General features: G+C 42.0%; 1 protein-coding gene across 7 annotated transcripts in view; it reads right to left on the bottom strand.

Moving 5' to 3' along the window:
• The window catches only part of GNG7 (G protein subunit gamma 7), a 140,414-nt gene that overhangs the window by 53,656 nt on the left and 66,650 nt on the right, over window positions 1-20,108 (bottom strand). For 4 of the 7 annotated variants that reach the window (XM_075070916.1, XM_075070914.1, XM_075070913.1 and 1 more), the window contains exon 3: window positions 10,294-10,319. The exons of the other annotated variants lie outside the window; for them this stretch is intronic. The gene's annotated coding sequence lies outside the window, so the exon portion shown is untranslated. The remainder of the gene's footprint in view (window positions 1-10,293; window positions 10,320-20,108) is intronic. 7 annotated transcript variants of the gene reach the window in all.

Raw genomic sequence — 20,108 nt, 5'->3', positions numbered from 1 at the left:
GAAGAAAGTCTTACTGCTAGTTTCTTAAAAATATTTGATTCGTGATGCCATCTTTGTGAGGTGACCTTTGCTTATCAGGTTTCAATCTCACTCAGCAGTAATCACTACTACAGTAAAGTTCACACAGCAACAGCAGTCAAGATGTACTAAAATATCCTTTTCAATCTATCTACTCTTGTTCCTTTACGTGCTCTCTTTTCACCCTTGCAGATCTGGCTTCCCTCTTTATCCATGCTTAAGCCTTCTCCAGTTTATTCCACTCCAGGCCAACACAACACTCAAAGCCCGGATATTAAAATTAAGATCTTACAGGGGAAAAAAAATAAGCTTCTATAATTAAAGCTAAGCAGAGGAGAGCAGCACCTATCCTAAAGCTGCAGTTTGGATTGTGTGTTTTACTTTTCTCCCACCCTGCATCTGCCTTGTTCAGCTTGCAGGCTCTTTGGGACAGGGACCATCTACTCCTCTGTTTGTACCACACCTTGCGCAGCTGGGGGCCATTCCTTCTTGGCCCATAGGTAGTACAGCAATAATAACAGCAGTAATTGCCCATGTCATAGGAAAGTGCATTTATTAACGACACTGAAAAACCAGATCACTTATAAAACTTCAATTCCTCTGTAAGTTATTTCTTTGGAAGTGGCAGGAGATTTATGGTATCCATGACATCTTTAAGGAGAAGCAGTGGCTGGCATCTCCCCCATATCATATGACAGGCATTCCAAGAGATTTCTTTTAATATTTGTGCTCCAGTACTGCCTACAGGTCCCAGCTGATACCAGGGCCCCACTATTCTACAAACTTACTAAAACAACAGTCCCTGCCCCCAGCAGCTTACAATTTAAATGAAAAAAGACAAAAAGGTGGATGGGGACATGGAGGGGAACTGACCTGGCCACGGTCACCCAGCAAGTCAGTGGCAGAGCTGGGATGAGTACCAAGGTCTCCTGAATTCCAGCCCAGTGCCTAGCCACTACATTGTTTTGACAGGCCCCAATCAATACTGCTTCAATAATGGAAAAGCAAGTTTTAAATGAATGGTTAAGCAAGATGCCCTAGACGCATGGCAATAAGTTGCCAGAGGAATAAAACAACTCTTTCACATGCTAACTCCTCTGCCAGGTTCAATTACCAGCATAAATTGACTGTAGAAAAGATTTCTCATTCATATTTTGAAACTGCTTCACTTCCATGCATAGAGAGCTCCTGGTCATTTCACTATAAATATGCTTGACCTTTCGTAGCAGTCACATCACATGAGGACAGTAAGCACTAATGCCTTGGTTTATGTTAATAAAACAAAAAACATACTGGTATGACAGCAGTCTTGTGATTATTGCTCTCACTCCCTTTCTATATACTAACCTTGTTTTCATTAGGGCTATGTGTGCAGAGGGCAAAAATGAGGTGCCCACAAGGGTCTCAAAATAGATTAGCAGTGAAGCCAAGATCCCTTAATTAAGTCAGCAGCATGCAAGTAAAAATGAGGATACTTGTTCCCTAAACCAGATTAAAATACAACTTGATTGACTCGATGACTACGTTCTACTTGTTTCATCCATCAAAGTAATTACACTGCAGCCTGTGACTGCAGTGTCTGTGTAGCTGTTTTCACGGAAGCCTGGGTCTTTTGGTAATGCTGATGACTGCAACATCATGTGAGGATTTGCAACTGAGGAGCAACTCCCACATGGGCCATAGAATCTGTTAGGCAGGGAAAGGAAGCAGAAGGTCGCTTTCTTTTGTCTCTTTTACAGGAAGTTAAGTCACGCTGGCTTGGAATGTGTTCAGAAGCTGAGCTAGGAACTGGGTAGTTGTAACTAATTTGAAAGAGTTCCAGGCTAGAAACACAAGGAGACCAAAAAAGAAAAGTAACTGACAAATTACACAACAGGTTATACAAGGAGATGAACAAGTAATGAACCCTCATGTAACAGCTGACCTTTAGTTTACTTATTTTTGTAGAGCTACACGTTTTAGAAGATCTAGTACAGACTAGAATATAAATCCATTCAAACTTCTCCCAGTTTAGATAATGGATGTTGTAAGAGATGCCGTTTTAGTAGTCTGCCCCACAAAAATATTAAAAATGAAGAAATAGTTATAGTTATATTGACCTGACCTATAAACTAGTAGTATTTTAGAGATTTACATTTATAATATACTGTGCTTTAGACTTCAACAATTTATCTGTATATACAGAAGTGCATGTCACAAATGAGACTTTTCACACAGCACTAGATACAGAACAGCTGCCAGCAGCAGCATGATTAAAAGGCCAGCAGGATGTTATCCTGGAAACAAAAAACAGACCTCATTCCCCTACCCCTCAATTCTCTCTCCCCACCTCCCACAACCTAACCTGAAAGCACTTAATAGGATGTTCTAGATTAGTACTATTTCCTTATTTCCCAGCATTGCCTCTAACTCAGGTGAATGCTCAGTTTCAGGTAAAAAGAGAAAGAACTAAGGTGACCAGGGGGAGAGGGGAAGAGGGAGAAGAGAAAGGAATAACTAGGGTGATCAGAGCAGGGTAGATTGATTTTTTTTTTTAAATCAGCAGTTCTGTTCATGATTTAAATTAGTAAACAAAACTGATTTAAATAATTTGATTTCAATCAATCTAGTTCTGCATTTGTACTTTTCATTTTCCTAAAGAAAGGCTCATTCTCATTGGTTGGTAACCATTAAAACATGTTTATTTGCAACCAACTAATTCGTTACTTTTTGCTGACTTTTTGTCTATATACATTTAAGCAATTATAAGCCTGGAATAAATCAATACATTAAACAGTAATAGGTCACCAGGACCAGATGGTATTCACCCAAGAGTTCTGAAGGAACTCAAACATGAAACTGTAAAACTATTAACTGTGGTATGTAACCTATCACTTAAATCAGCATCTGCACCAGATGACTGGAGAGTTAGCTAATGTAATGCCAATTTTTAAAAAAAAGACTCCAGAGACAATTCTGGTAATTACAGGCCGGTGAGCCTAACTTCAGTACCAGGCAAATTGGTTGGAACTATAGTAAAGAACGGATTTATCAGACACAGATAAACAAGATGTGTTGGGGGAAGAGTCAACAGTGCTTTTTAAAAAAGGAAATTGCCTCCCCAATCTATTAGAATTCTTTGAGGAGGGTCAACAAAGATGTAGAGAAAGATGATCCAGTGCATATAGTGTACTTGGACTGTCAGAAAGCCTTTGACTAGGTCCCTCTCCAAAGGCTATTAAGCAAACTATGTAGTCATGGGATAAGAGGGAAGGTCGTCGCATGGATCAGTATCTTGTTAAAAGACAGGGAACAAGAGGTAGCAATAACTGGTCAGTTTCAGAATGGGGAGATGTAAATAGCAGTGTCCCCTAGGGATCTGTGCTGGGATCAGTTTTGTTCAACATATTCATAAATGATCTGGAAAAAGGGTGAAGAGAGTTGAAAAAGTTTGCAGATGATACAATATAACTTAATTATCTTTAAGTCCAAAGCAGACTGCAAAGAGTTCCAAAGGAATCTCACAAAACTAGGTGACTGAATTTCATCTGCCATTTTATTGCAAAGTAATGCATATTGGAAAACTTAATCCCAACTCTACATACAAAATAATGGGATCTAAAATTAGCTGTTATCAGTCAAGAAAAATCTTGGCTTCGTCATGGATAGTTCTCTGAAAACATCCGCTCAATATTCAGCAGCAAAAACAGATCGTTAGGAATCAAGTAGGAAAGAGATCGATAAAACCGAAAATATCATAATCCCACTATATAAATCCACGTTACACCCACACCTTGAATATTGTGTGCAGTTCTTGTTGCCCCATCTCAAAAAAGATATTAGAAATGGAATAGGTACAGAGAAGGGCAACAAAAATGATTAAGGGTACGGAACAGCTTCCATATGAGGACTTTTCAGCAGGAAGAGACACAACTAAGGGGACACATGATAGAGGTTTATAAAATCTTGACTGTTGTGAAGACAGTGAATAAGGAAGTGTTCTTTACCCCTTCTTCTATCACCAGAATCAGAGGTTACCCAATTAAATTAATAGGCAGCAGGTTTAAAAACAAACAAAAGGAAATATTTCAGTCACATAATGCACAGTCAACCTATGGAACTCATTGCCAGGGGATGTTGTGAAGGCCAAAACAATATCTGGATTAAAAAAAGAATTAGGTAAATTCATGGAGAATAGGTCCACCAATGACTTAACTAACATGGTCAGGGATGCAACCCCATGCTCTGTGTCTCTCTAAGCCTTTAACTGCCAGATACTGGTACTGATGATGGATCCAGGGCCGGTGCAAGGATGTTTCGCGCCCTAGACGAAACTTCCACCTTGCGCCCCCACCCCCACGCCAGCCTAAGCTGATTGGCACCGCAAGACTGGGAGGTGGGAGAAGTGAAGCAGCTCACCCCTGCCCCACCTCCTCTCTGAACATGCCATCGCTGCTTCACTTCTCCTGCCTCCCAGGCTTGCGATGCCAATCAGGTTAGGCACTGCAAGCCTGGGAGGCAGGAGAAGTGAAGCGGCCACGGTGTGCTCGGGGAAGAGGAGGGGAGTTCCCCTGGGTGCTGTCCCCTCCCCCCGCTTACTTGCTGCAGGCAGCCCTCCTCGCGCTCCCATGCCCCAGCTCCCTCTGCCTAAATGCTGGCGGCGACCGGGGCGGCCAAAGATCCAGCCGTCATGGTTGCTGCTGAAGAAAATGGCGCTCCCCAAATCCTAGTGCCCTAGGTGACCGCCTAGGTTGCCTAAATGGTTGCACCGGCCCTGGATGGATCACTTGACTATTGCCCTGTTCATTCTTTTTGAAGCATCTGGCATTAGCCACTGCCAGAAGATGGAGTACTGGGCTAGACGGACCATTGGTCTGACCCAGCATGGCCATTCTTACAGAGCTTAATATATTTATTCAGATTCTTAATTTTTACATTATGTTAGTAAGTTGTGAATGATGCATTTCTTATTTCATAGATTATTTTACTCGGGATTTGTATCAAGTTCCATTTGGATGGAAACTGGAATTAAATTAAAAATGTACAAAACCAGGCCTTTTAAAATGGTATTTATTAAAGAAATCTATTTTAAGTGTGCAGAATACATAAAAATGTTACCAAAACATATTTTATATTTAAACAAAAGAAATATTAACTATAGTAAATGAACTGAAGATTAAAAATCTGACCCCATGGTGAACAGAAACAAACGGTGCCTTCAGCTGCAGAAAGAGACCTAGTGGGATTTTTAAAAGCACTTAAGTTTAGGTACTTTATAAAACCCACTAGGCCCCTATTCTGCATCTTCAGGTACCTTTGAAAATCTGGCCCCAATGTCCTTCAAAATCTTAGAATTAGTAGACCTCTTCCCCCTCTCCCCTGATTTTAATTCCTAGATTTGAAGAGGGAAAAAGAGCTCTCCTGCTTCTTCAACTCCCAGTTGGTTTCTTAACTTTGAATGAATTAGTCCAAGTGAAGAAAGTATTCTCTCCATACTCGTTAGCTGAACTTAGCCAAAAGTAATTAAGATAAATGAGTTTCTGGAGTTCAGAAAAGCTAAGTACTTAAGTTTGGAAAAATGTTAATACCAGCATTCACTCCACTGCAACAACTGAAGATACGGATACTTAATGCAGTACGTGACATTATTTACAATGCTTGAGTCGACCTCAAAAGTTAAAGATGTCCCCCAAGCACACATTCTGTATCAAAGAGCAGCACGCTTTAACTTATTTGAGGAGGGCTTATTTGATGCAGCACATTTACATTATTTTGTTGTAGTAAATTTGTCATAATTTCAAATTTAGTTTTAAATAGGTTTACTTTTTTTTAAAATCTCATTTAAATAAAAAACAAACAAACAATCTGATTGCTAAATCAATCCGTTAGTTTTATTTGAAACAGATTTTTATCTACCTTGGACCAAAACACTTCAAGCCTCCTACACCTTTCCTGGGAAACCTGTATCTCTCAAATAGACATATTCATGTGACAACCACTGTAGAAAACAGATTCCAGTCCAGGCATCTATAGGCATCACAGCAACCAATGTGTCTAGCCATTGGTGAGAAACAGTGATGCATGACCTCATGTCAGTGTCACAACCCAGTGCTACAGTACTGTTTCTACTGAAGACTCAGTGTTGAGCTACCAGAGAAAGGACTGTCCTCCACCTTGGAAAGGTGAGCCTTTCAGTACAAAGCAGGCTGATGGGCTGCAAATGAGTTAATTAATATGAACTTGTCTAAACATGGAGTTGTTTCAGATTCACTGGTTTCAGAGTAGCAGCTGTGTTAGTCTGTATCCGCAAAACGAACAAGAGTCCGTGTGGCACCTTAGAGACTAACAAATTTATTTCAGCATACGCTTTCATGGGGAAGTGAGCTGTAGCCCATGAAAGCTTATACTGAAATACATTTGTTAGTCTCTGAGGTGCCACAAGTACTCTTGTTCTTTTTTCAGATTCACCCCATGTGTGGACACTTATTCCACAATAAATCTATTTCACTTTAAATTCACATGCTACCTTAGTCAGAAACAATTCTCAAGTTTAGCTAAGCCTTTGGACTCTGCCTACCCATCCTTAAATCTGCTGAAAATAGTTATGTCCCACTGTCTAAGCTCCAAAGACAGTTTACATAGGAACAGACTGATGTAGATTTAAGTGTGTTCCAAAAATTTAAAATAGCTCTCTTAAGAAGTTACTACAAACCCATCAAATTGAGATCCTACTTTGCCTACCAAGTAACTGGCTTGAGGCAAAACAATTAATTCTGCATTACAGTTTTGTTGCAATCACTTCCGGTTTAAGTAAAACCTGACACAATGATCCAATTCCAAGCCTGCAGGCTCACATTTATAGCACTGTTTCCTGGAACCAGTTTACAAAGAGTATATTTTGCATCATGATCAATACCCACAGTTTCAGACAGACGGACGCTTTAGGCTGGTACAAGTGGCAGGTAATCACCTAGTGTACACAGAATCCTCTGCTTATCTAGAGATACAGCCAAATGTGCACTCATCTGGGAATAGGTTTTTCAATTTGAATTTTAACCAGTCCTACGCAAGATGCATTTTTTATATTTATATATAATTGACCTTCTCTACATCTCTGGGGGTGGAGGTCAGAATCTTCTGTTACAAATGTAACATATGTAAAATGCAAGAGAAATCTTGTTAAAAAAAGCCTTAAGCGAGTTAGCTTTTCTTTTGACCTTTGCCCTGCCTGTTAGGAATCAGGAAGGAAGGTCCAATTTGCATGCATTCAATATGGTGTTGATTAAGGAAGCTTATTTCTTTAGAAATTGACTATGATGTTTGAACAAACATGCAAATCATGATAATAGATCGTACCTCTCCTTTGTTGGCTTGAAGTGATCATGCACATTTCAGGATCCCACAGTGGAAGATGCATTTTCAGAAATTGTAAAATAGATACTGAAACATGTACAGAATACACCACGTCATGTCTTATTCAAAGGATGATCAGTATTTAAAGATAGGCAACCTACAATCACCAATCCACATTCATTCACTTCATATTAGAAAACTTTGCGTGTATTTGTAATTTACTTTTTCTGTTTTGTTCCATCCTCTCAAGGGTTTCAGTGCTTCTGTCATTCATTCTAGTACAGGGAAATGACTGATCATGCTGTTTCTATCCATCCCTGTTCCACGCTTGGAACGTCAGTTCTTTAGATTTCACCATAAACCTGAGGCGAAGTTGGAGAGTCACTTGTTTGTACTGTGGTTTATAGATTGCCCCATCAGGGCAGTGGTTTATATTTTGAAGTCTGGCAATTGTACTGAGAGAAACGTAATCTTTATTCAAGTATAAATAGAAATATATTGCGTGTCCCCCCCACACCTTTTAAAAAACTAATTCTAGCAACGTAAGCCCAGCAAAAAGAGCGTGCGCTTCAAGGTGTAGACATCAATTTTTATAGGACAACATTATTCAAAATTGCACCCGGGAGTATTCTGAATGGCATATTTACATGAACCAGGAATACCACCAATCCCGTTAGAATTCTGTGCTTTGTGCCACAGAGAATGCTGTATGCAAGCATGTTTACAATGCTCATGAAAGAGTCCAAGCAAGAGAAGGGCTTGTGTTTTCACATAGGTTGGTTTGCTAATGGAAGACCAGGATGTTTTTAGGTTTCACGAACAGGAGTCAAAGTTCTGGCATGTATAGCACTTTAAACTTAGTGCAACCTTCCAAAGACACCTAGCACAAGGACTCTCAAATTTTTCCCCAGTGTGGACCACATTAGTACAGAGTATTGGCTTAGACCACCTGCCTTTCCCATCATAATTACATGACGGCCTGTAGAACACAGAACTATGGAAACTACCTTACACAGCAAGCTAGTAGCTTATCAAATAAAAATTATCAGTACCAGATGCTTCAGCAGTAGAAGGGAGGAAAGATTTATAACCTGCTTGGGGGGAGTTTCTTACTGATCCTTGTCACTTAATTGTTGGTTTAAGAGCTGACACACAAGAGTATTTATCCTTTCTAAAATAGCTTTTCCTTTTCCCAAATGGACTGCATACATTCTTGTCAGATCCTTTTCTGAATCTACTATGCCAGGGGTTGGCAAACTTTTTGGCCCAAGGGCCCCATTTGGGTGGGCAAACTGCATGCAGGGCCATGAATGTAGGGCTGGGGCAGAGGGTTGGGATGCAGGAGGGGTGCAGTAGGGGGTTGGGGTGAGGGCTCCAGCCCGGCGCTGCTTACCGAGCGACTCTGGGGTGGCAGTGGTACGCAGCAGGGCTAATGGCCCCATGCCGCTCGGAAGTGGCCAGCATGTCTGGCAATGGCTCCTGGGGGTGGAATGGGGCAAGTGGCTTCGCCGCGCACCGCCCTCACCTGTGGGTACCACCCCTGAAACTCCCATTGGCTGCTGTTCCTTGTTCCTGGCCAATGGGAGCAGCAGGGGGGCAGTGCTTGCAGGTGAGAGCAGCACACGAAGTCCTCTGTCCCCCAGGGATGTGGTGCCAGCCACTTCCAAGAGCAGCACGGGGTCAGGGCAGGCAGGGAGCCTGCCTCAGCCCCGCTGTGTCACAAGGCTGGCAATCCCACAGGCCGGATTGAAAGCCCTGATGGGCCAGATCCAGCCTGCAGGCTGTAGTCTGCCCTCCCCTGTACTATGCTCTTGGCTTCAACGACAGCCAAGGGCAGCCAGTTCTTCAGGTGAAGTGTGTGGTGTAGAAAAGCATTTTCTTTCATTAGTTTTTAAGTTTGTCGTCATTCAGCATCCTTGAACATCTTGTTTGTGAATTTGTGGGAGAGGATAATTAGGAGTCCCCATTTACGCTTTCCACCTTTCTTCATTTTGTATACCTATCATGTACCACCACCAGCCCCATCGAGTCCCAATCTTCTCTCTTTTCATATGGAGCTTTCCCCATGCCTTTAATCATTCTTCTTATTCACCCCTAATGCTCTCCTATATTGTTTTTGAGGCAGGGAGATGAGACACGAATACAGTATTTCAGGCAAGGACATGCTATTCCTTATAGTACTGCTTTTTGGTATATAATAGCTGCAACATCTGGGAATTCAGCAAGATCTAAAAAAGCTACTTCAGTGTGCACTGCTTGTCCTGCTCATCTTCTTACTGCAACCTAATGAATTCTAAAGATTTCTACAAGAATTTAGCCAGCCTGTGGCAGACAAGAGATTTTGTGCAACATGGATCTTCTGCAATTCAGCAGGCATAACCACAAAGGTAACTTGATGGAGAGGAGATATGAGACAGTTTGGTCATAAAGGCTCAGAAGCACCTTACATCCAGGGTGCCATGGATGTGAAGAGAGATAAGAGGAAAACAGATACCCTGAAATATAAAATATGAGCCAAATAAATCTTGATCCAGGCTCACAATGTGGATTATATGCCACAAGCAAGAGCAGAGTGCCAGTGAGCTGCCTCCCTTTACTGTTGCAGAAGAAGGAAAATAGCTGGCCCATGTATCATGCAGGTTACATGTGATGCAGAACCACTCAACAGTAACCTGCTCTGCTTGTTAAGAATAGTCCTTTCAAGACCTCTTTTGAAGAGACCTGTGCGTGTGGCACAGACCAGTTCAGTGAATACTGCCCAAAGACTTGTCCTGGAGGTCTAATCATACAGTCAGTTTAAGGTTCAGTTCAGTCTGAACTATCACTTGTTAATGCTAAGCAGTACTACAGAGCAGAAACCATTCCAATCAGACATACAGGTATGCCAGGAAACAGCATGCCAGTTTTAGTTAGAAGGGCTCAAAATGGCCAGTTTGTACACACCTTTCCTCACTGTTCCTGGATTACTCCTGAAAGAAAAAACACTGGACGTAAGCGTTGTCTTCAAATGATCACGCAGAACTGGTTAGCATCTAGCACGCACTTACACCCTTCACAATGGAACTCAGAATGTTGCAAAATGCTGCAGTTTGCAACATTAGATACTGGAAGTCCCTGAGGTTATAGCAGCCTAATGGTATCTGATGGCACAAACTAAAACTTCCATGAAGGGTCACTTCAGTTGCACAGCATTCACTAAATGACTTTCTAGCCAGGGGCTGAAAGTTAAAATGGTAGAAGTGATGACCAAAGCCGAAGGGAGCAATGAGACATCCAAGGGAAGAAGGTATTTGGGCACACAGCAGAGCCTATGCCTTAGGCACTCCATGTTGGCAGGGATAAGGGGGCAGATAAAGGATGTAACCAGCAGGACTCTGTAGTAGTGTGCATTTTTCACATAACCAGCATTCTTTAAGGAGTCAGGGTTTTCAAAAATGTATTCTGCTTCATAGTTTTAAAAATACAAGAGGGAAAGAATGAATCAAGTTTATTTACCCACAGCTCTGAGTAAGATATTTAAGCAAACTCAGCTGGCTTTACGTGGCATTAAAGATTCTTAATGAGATTGTACTATAATTTCTAAGAAAAATTTTTAAACCAGAAATTTCCACTTGTCAACACTGAATATGTCAGATATCTTTACAAGCTAAAAAGCTTTGTGTACTTCCAACTTTGGGCTCTAGTTTTAAAAATGAACTAGCAGAGAACTTAGAGCAGCTGAAAGCTGGAAAACCATAACCTCCCTATCAAGCAAATTAACCTAAAATGGAACAAGTGACAGGGACATCATTACAGGAACCAATCTGATTTTCTGGCATGCTGTTTTATTACATTGAGTAGAGGGGGCAATGAAGGCAACAGGAAATTCATATCCCATGATCAGCTCACTTGTAATGGCCTAGAAAAAGGGAGGCTTAAAAGAGATTTATGGAATTTTACCAGTTTACTCAAATCATTTACACAAAATATATTTCAGAAACACACCAGTACTTCTGAACCTTATGAACCTATGTCAGAAGAACTTAGCTTGCTATCCCGCTACAGGTTCAATAGGTGCAGAAGCAAGGTCAATACCCAATGCATTCTCATACATCCTTACACAAGCATCTTGCGTTAAAACATCTAATTTATCTTTCCATCTTTTTTACCAGTCTCTTTTTTAAAAATTAGGAAAATCTGATAACTGGTCAGTTTCATCTGAGCTGCACATTCTCATGCACTAGCTGAATTCTATGAAGTTTAGGTTGTACACACGGCACAAGTGTCACTTAAACCTTTTCAATATAAAACGTGTTATGGAAAGATTTCTATTAGTTGTAAGCTTTGCAAAAAACCATCTAGTTTTAAAGAAAAAAGTTTGAGACCAAATTTGACCCAGCCCTCTCCCTTTAATCTCCAATTTGCATTCTTTCAATTTAAAGTTCTAATTTACCTTGTTAAAAAGGAGCAAGACAAACAAGTTTCTATTGCAATTGTCACAGTGTTGCTAAAGTGACAGACTGAAGACAATCAATGGTCTATCTACTAGAACTGTGTCTAAGAGCAATCAGTGATGGATAAATTACTGAGGAAGGCACAAACTCCCTGAGAATTCACCTAGCTTTGTCATACTCCAAGACAAATGAGCATGATCACTGGCTACTGAATTTTTTTCATCCAGGAGAGCAAATTACAGTAACTCCCCACTTAACGTCCTCCCGCTTAACAGTTATTTTGATCTTTTGTCCCTGCTCCATTACAGAACATGCTCGTTTAAAGTTATGCAATGCTATCTATAATGTTGTTTGGCTGCCTGCTCTGTCCACGGTTTACAGTCTCCCCCCACCCCCACCATCAGCCCCCCTATGTGGCCCCCTCCAGTGCCTCCAGCCTGCCGATAGACCCTGTGGATCAGCGCCTTCCCCCTGCTCCCCCCACCTCCTGCCTGAGGCAATCAGCTGGTTTGCGATGTTCAGGAGGCAGGGCAGGGAGCGGGGAGGCTTCGCGCCCTGTCCTCACTCCTCCCTGCAGCCTCCTGAACGCTGCAAGACAGCTGATTGCGCTGCAAGACAGCTGATTGCCACAAGCACGAGGCAGAGGGAAGGTGCTGATCTGCAGGGTCCACTGGCAGGCAGGAGACGCTGCGGGGGGGAGAACGGGAGATGTAGGGGAGTTGATGGGGGGCTGCCAGCATCTTTAATACCTGTATTAAATTGCTTCTTTAAAATGTATATGTCTTTTGTCTGGCAAAAAAACAACATTTCCCTGCAACCTAACCCCCCACCCCTTTACATTAATTCTTATGGGGAAATTAGATTCGCTTAAAGTTGCATTTTTCAGGAACATAACTATAACGTTAAGCGAGGAGTTACTGTACAATGCAAGAAGTTGCCAGTGCATTTTTACAACTAAAGTACTATTGCCGTCTGCCAAGATGATTTCAACTAGTGTAATGAACTCTGTTCTTACAGCTGATGGAAAATGCAATCAATACCTGCTGTTACAAGAATACATGATATGGACAGTCCAGCCCTTTCTCCAGGAACTTTAAAATCATTTTGATAATATAATCCCACCCACTCTATTACAGTTTACACCTTAAAATCTGATGCACAAGCACATTAGAAACACAACCAGCAGTGTCAGGTACACGTGCCAGTACTCAATATTTTAAAACCCTGGGCATTCCAGTTTCAAGGAAGAGCCCAAGTTCATTTCACGAGGATACACTTTCAGCAATTCAGCTAGTTGAAAGTGGCTGGAGATGAGGAAAGTGTATTACAATAGGTAAAAACAGCCAGATACACGTTTAAATTTCATGTGGTTTTGGTGTCAAATTTAATTTGTAGCACTGAAGTTAGTTGATCAAGATTGCTCAGCCTCTGCCAGTGAAATGAGGTTTCAATTCTCTGGAGAACTACTGTAAATCTGAAGAGAAGGGTGGAGAGGGGGAAACAAAAATATTTGTAAAAATTAATGGGATTTTTTCCACAACTGCTAGAGAATGTTTTTCAGGCATTTAGCCAACACTGCTTCAGAGAGTAAAAACGCATGTGGGCTTTTCACAGCTCTGTACTGGAACATTAAAACAAAAAAGGCAGGCTCAGTGAGGCAGCTAGGCAACAGTCACTTTGATGCAGGAAAAACTACGTCAATCGGCTGCATCACTGCTGAGGCTCTGGGGTCGGGGAACCCTCCTACAGTGTATCACTGCCCACACAGTGAGTTGAGTTTACTGCTCTTGTCCTCAGTTCTATAGGCTCAGAGGGGAGGAGGAGGAGGAAAAGCAAAGCATCACTTTTCCCTTGAGTGAAAGGACAAAGCTGAATCACACACTTACACGCTTACACACACACACACACGAGTAAGAAGGCAAACCGGTGTGTTTATAAGGTTAAATGAAAAGGTAACACTGCAAAGGACTGAACTGTCACAAGCTAAGCTATCAGGAGTTGAACTTACTGCAAGTTACTATTATGTACAGGTTCTTCTGAATTTCGCTTTGAGACCTCACGGGGTTGGGGGGCACTGAACAAAAGATGCAACAAATCCCACATCCCCTTCTGCGTCTACACAATACAGTGCCAACTTTGTCGAGTGTATAAAAATTAGGCAGCATCATTTTGGTCCTCATGTTGGTCAGTCCCCTCTCTCATTGAGATTTCTCCAACTTGCACTCAGGTGAGTATTTCTATTCAAACAGAGCAAGCTAGAGCAGGACATTTACAGCTTTAACACCAAGCTTTTCCATGCAATTTCATTTTAATATAGGAACATTAGCTACCCATTAGAGACTTGTTTTACAACTGGCTCCCAACTGACTGCAGAACTTAATTTAAGCATACAAAAAAGGCAGGACTTAGCTAAACCAGAAGTGCAATTTCTAGCAATCATGTTTTACTCAGAAAACTGATTCTCAGTGCTTCAGATTCCAATAATTAGTTAAAATAGGACTTAAGTCTCATTCCCTCCCCCCCCCCATCTATTTTAAATCCTTTCTGGTCTCCAGAATGAGTCTGGTGATAGTCTCATGGATGCAGATCTAAGTTCACCCTACTCGTGTCATAATGCAGTAATGACTTACTGAGTCATTCCAGGACAGACTTTTTTCTTATTCATCCTGGGAAAATGAAGAACAGCAGGAGAAAGAGAAACCACTCAGGGCTGGTCTACACTATGGGGGAAAATCGGTCTTAGATATGCAACTTTAGCTACGTGAATAATAGTCGAAGTATCTACGATTGAATTACTCACCGTCCGCGGCTCCCCCTGTCGATTCCGTAACTCCATTCGGGTTGGTGGAGTTCCAGAATCGATATAAGCGCGTTCGGGGATTGATATATCGCGTCTAGATGAGATGCGATATATCGATCCCCGAGCAATCGATTGCTACCCGCCGATACAGCGGGTAGTGAAGACGTAGCCTCAGAAAAGCAGGTCTCTGTTCAGAATACTGCTGCACCTTAGGGAATGGCTACACTTGCAGCTCTACAGCGTTGCTGTGCGAGCACTCCTGCAGCAGCGCTTTGAAGTGTGAGTGTGGTCGTGGCGCCAGCGCTGGGAGAGAGCTCTCCAAGCGCTGCACGTATTCCACCTCCCCATGGGGATTAGTTTACAGCGCTGGAAGCCGCGCTCCCAGCGCTGCGGCACTGTTTACACTGGTGCTTTACAGCGCTGTAACTTGCTGCGCTCAGGGAGTGTTTTTTCACACCCCTGAGCAAGAAAGTTGCAGCGCTGTAAAGTGCCAGTGTAGCCAAGGCCTTAGTTTGCCACAGGTACCAGATGTATCAGATTCCAGATACAGACCATGTTGACTTGTTAGTGGCATTTTTCAATAGGTCAGAGAAGCTGAGGTTGCTAAGTAGTGCCATAGAAGATTATTATTGAGAAGTTCACAAGTTATTTACACTCATTCAAGGAGTTTTGCAGTGAGACCAAATAGATGACTTCAGTCTTTGCCTGTGTGGCCACCGGTCTCATGCAACAGATCCGTTACATTAAAAAAATGTGATATCGATGACAGAATTGCTTAACTCCCAAAGCATATGGACTCTGCTGTGCCACCGTTTTGTTCCTGAGAGTAAGCTAGCATCAGTGTTGGTATCTAACAGCACACATAGCATAATTAGTTCTGAAAATAGTCCCCAGAGTGGAGAAAGCTTGAATTTAATTTAGGGACATTTAAGGTATTTTTCCTACCACAGTTCAAAATAAGTGAACTTTCTGTTTCTATAAAGCCATTGGAAACTGTACTAAAACGACTTCCTCTCTATTGGTTGCATAGTAGTTTATTGCTGTAGGGTTGGTCGTTGATATTTAGTGATTAAAAAGACATCTGTTTTGGGAAAATACCTGCTTATAAAACATTATTTTGGACCCTGCAAACAGGCTAATCTTAGCAGTGTCCCACTGAAGAAAATGTATTCACAAGATTCAGACTGCACGTGTTTTAACTAGAACTGTTTAGAGAAGACAGTGCAATATCAGTTGGTCTCTTCAACATGTGTTTTTAGACAGTGAGCTCTTCAGGGTAGGGACTTTGTACTGTTCTACATAGTCAGTACCGAGCACAAGTTGGCCCTCATCATGCTTGATCCACAGGCACTACTGTAATCATGATGAATAATAATCTACATGCTTATAGAATGCTATAATGAGAAGTGCACAGTTCTTAGCAGCAGCAGTTCATCTCAGAAAGAAAGGATTCATTTATATTTAGAAATAAAAAGCAGGGCAGACTCCGTGGTTATTTGCTCCATCACAAAACATTACATAACATTCTCTGGAGAACAGCCATCATTACAAAATAAGAATAATTATGAATATGTGAAAGCATAGGGGTGCATTGTCTTGTCGGAACCGAGTGGAGATTGTCAGCAGCTTGCAGAAGTAACGGTATACAGAGTAGCTATCATTTAAAAAGTAGTAAGTAACTGCAGAGGAACCAATCATAACACTGCAATTTTAGACTGGATGCAAAAACGGGCATTAGCATTTCACCTCAATTTGAGTCTTAACTAGATTATACCTTGAACATCCAATGTCTGCAACATTAAAATTAAAACAAAGGGGCAGCAAAGGGACAGACTGGGAGTTTTGAAAAGCTCCTGTGTATGGGTGCATTGGAGGTGGCTGACAGCTGCTTTGACATTAACTATTACCAGTGCTAAAAACCATCAGGAAGAACATGCATAAGTCTTCAGTGTTTTGCTCCCCTCCTCCATCCACCCACTTTATCCACCCCCTCTATAAAGTCACCTTCATGATCAGCCTCAGAGTAAACCTGCCACACATTCCACTCAGAGTGGGCTGTTTGTCAAACTTTGCCTACATTTGTCAGCTGAGGCTAGTGAGTCGCACTGCCAACTCCCCCAGCCAGGAGGAATCAATGCCCTGTGTGCAAACCTCTCCCCACTGCACATAAGGTTTTGTTTTTGCAGCAAAAGGTTCAGAGAAATAAGAAAATCCATCATCCGAGATTTGTATTTAATAAACCTGCAGACAAGAGGGAAAAAAAAGCACGTGTGTGGCAAAGAGCTGAGGGCAAGATTTTAAAAATCCACTGGGACATGTGCTTCTAAATCCACTAGGTGCCTTTGAAAAATCTAATCTTAATTCATGAAGCTATTCTCCTAAATCAGACACATCCAGATCTCAGAATCCTGAAGGAGCAAGTTTATACAAGAAGCCACTGAAGTCTTTTCAGGGAATGCTGCATTTTGACCATTTTCAGAATGCTGTAACTGTTGTGGGTCATGAACTATAGGGCTCAGCATCCAAACCTGAGGCACAATCCTGCAGAGTGCTTTCAACCCCCCACTGAAGGCAGTGTGGGAGGACACTTGGCTTCTCACAGGATCAGGCCTTTAGGCTCATCCAATGATTTTAAAGAGCAATTACAAGCAGGGTGGAGGAGAAAGGTTAAAGGGAGAAAAAGACCTTGTTTCATGCTATGCATATGGTAGTTTAGGGTAATTCTGGATTAAAAGAGCAAAAAGGTTTTCCCTGAAAGAACAGAATCAGTCACAGCAAGTGGCAACTTTCAATTAAGTTTAAGTTTTACTCAGACACACTGATGATCTTTCTGCGCATTGTTTAAGATTAGTTAAATTCTTTGCCTGGAACGACAGATAAGGCAGCAGGATGCTGTATCTCCTCCCTGCTTCCACCCTGTGTTAACACCTAGTTTAGGATCAAAACAAGTGCTGCAATTTAAAGTGTGGGTAATTGCAATGGAGGCGATGTAATGTAAATGCCCCAGATAGCATCCTTACTCTTACACAACTAGCTTGTAGAAAAGGTAAAAGGAGACGCAGAAAGCTAGGATGAGAACCCAGGTGGGATTAGTCACTGAAGACTAAAAACACAATCAAAATATATTTAGTACATGCATCCATTCACCCTCTCCTTCACCATGCTCACACAAGGGATTTCAATATTCCACAGACATTATGTGCGTAGCAGCCCAGCAGTAAACAAAGTTAAAACTAATTCTCTGCTGGAGAATGTAATTGCTCTGACAACAGACAAGCAGCTCCCATGGAGTGGAATTGAAAATATGAAGGCAGATGATCAGGTCACTAGGAAACTGCTCCCCAGCATGGTAGGAAGAGAATAAATGGCCTCACAGCACATAAAATTTTCAGTCTGGAATAATGGTTAAAATCCAGTGACAGGAATATTGCTCTCTGTTTTTATTTGCCAAGATTGGAAGAAAGCCCTTGCCAGAAATAATAGGCAAGTTACAAGAATCAGTAGTAACGAGATGTGTCTGTTCTGACCCCTAGTGTTTTGTCATCAAATGTAAACATCCTTCAATTTTGCCACTAATGGGGTGAAACAGTCCCTGAAGCTCCCTCTGTGCAAGGTCAGTTTCCTCCTCTTCCATACTACAGGTAGGAAGATCCTTCCATAACCTCCTAAGAAACAAAATGAGCTACATTACATTCTTCATAGAAATTTTCCTGGTTTCAGCACTGGTTGAGAGCACAATCATTAAATGCACAGCTCAACACCCAAAAGAGTTCAAGGCATTTAATATGGAAAGTTACTACTACTTCCAGGCCAACAGTTCAATGGCCAACCTGGAAGGGTTAACAAGGCTGCTGTTAATCCTCCTCTTCATTTCTAAGGTGCTTGCCCATACTGTTACTTATTGAGAGCGACAGGTGATGGCTAGTAATTTGTAAAGGATTTTGACAGTAGCAAATTTGCTGCTTACCAATGCTCAGAGAGCATTATGCATTCTTTGGCCTCATTAGCTTACAGATTCTGCGAGAGTGACTAATTACACAATCCCCCACACTTAAAAATACCACTAGCTAGTCCATCTGTAGCATCACAAGCTTGGGGACAAGACAGACTGGGATCAAGACTAGAGAACATGGGCACAAGACCATAGCACAGTGAGATAGCTAGGATATGAAAAGGGAAGCAGCGGATGTTGAACTGGGCAATCATGAAGAGTCACGTGACATCTCATGTGACCACCAGTTGCAGTGATTGCTTCTCCGGTTGAAGATCTGTTTGAGAGAGACAACTGAATAGCACGATTTCTGACTCAATGCTCCTGCAAGCTCATTTTATGCTGTGGATTGTTCTACAGCTGAACCTTGTGGGAAAATATACACCGTTTGAAAATAAACACCCATTAGTACCGGATGAATCAGTGTCAGTCAGCTCAGTCCCTGACTAGTCCGATGCAGCAGAGGTCTGAGTCTCTGAAATGTCAGAGTAGGAGTCTGAAGCTTATTAATGCCTCATCGAGTGCTTGAACAGTCAGAAGAATGAGGTAGTGGGCCATGTGTAAGTCAAGTCAGTGCCAAATTAGGGGCTGGCTGAGGATTCTGTTAGAGTCTCTAAAATAGGGTTTGTTAAAAATAAAAAGTTCATTTGGTTACAGCATAGTAAGGCACAACGCACTGTTCCGGAGTCTGAAGTAAGACAGACAGTAGCAGCGAGACACACATCTTCCTTAGGTCCAGTTCAACACTATTTTCTGTCATGTTATGTTTAAAAAGAAAGAAGGAAAGAAACTGTCAGCTCACCAGGGTCTTCCCGTGAGATTCATGGGGCTAGATGACACAGATCAGCAACCCACTGGCTGAGAGTGCAATTCAAAACATAATTTAACAGAAAAAATATAGGGCAGAGGAGGCTTCAACAGGGAGTTCATGGCAAACAATACAGCAGCAGTGATTGTTTAAATACTACAACTAGACAACACAAATACTCAAACTGAGTTACTGAAATGTAGCAATGGACAGCTGAGTCCAGGTCTGGTTTTATTGGAGGGACCCTGCCAATGCCCCCCAACCACACACACTCCCCCTCTACAATCAGAACTAGATCCAGGCACCCTCTCCCAAACTCAGCAGATTAAACAAAAGCAAAAGCCTATTTACTTAAAAGTCGCTTTAGAGGTAGGATCTCACTTCAAACGAGGTGTACTTTAAACCTGCAACAAGCGAATCATCACTGAGAGCAGAAGAACGCTTCTGTACTCCCCACCAAAAACAAGTGAAAATCTGATGCCAACTAAAATTGGCTGACAATTTAGGAACTGTGCTGAAACAGTAAAATAAGATGCATATTTAAACCCACACCTGCAGGGCCGGTGCAAGGATGATTCGCACTCTAGATGAAACTTCCACCTTGCGCCCTCCCTCCCTGTACCCCCACCCCTAGGCACCCCCCCATGGCAGTTCCCCACCCTCTGCCCTGAGGCACCCCCCCCGCCCCAGCTCACCCCTGCTCCGAGCACAAACACGAGCACCCCA

The sequence above is a fragment of the Chelonoidis abingdonii genome, chromosome 11, assembly GCF_003597395.2.
Source record: "Chelonoidis abingdonii isolate Lonesome George chromosome 11, CheloAbing_2.0, whole genome shotgun sequence".
In the NCBI taxonomy this organism is placed as follows: domain Eukaryota; kingdom Metazoa; phylum Chordata; order Testudines; family Testudinidae; genus Chelonoidis; species Chelonoidis abingdonii.
This window is presented reverse-complemented; position numbering and strand designations above follow the sequence as displayed.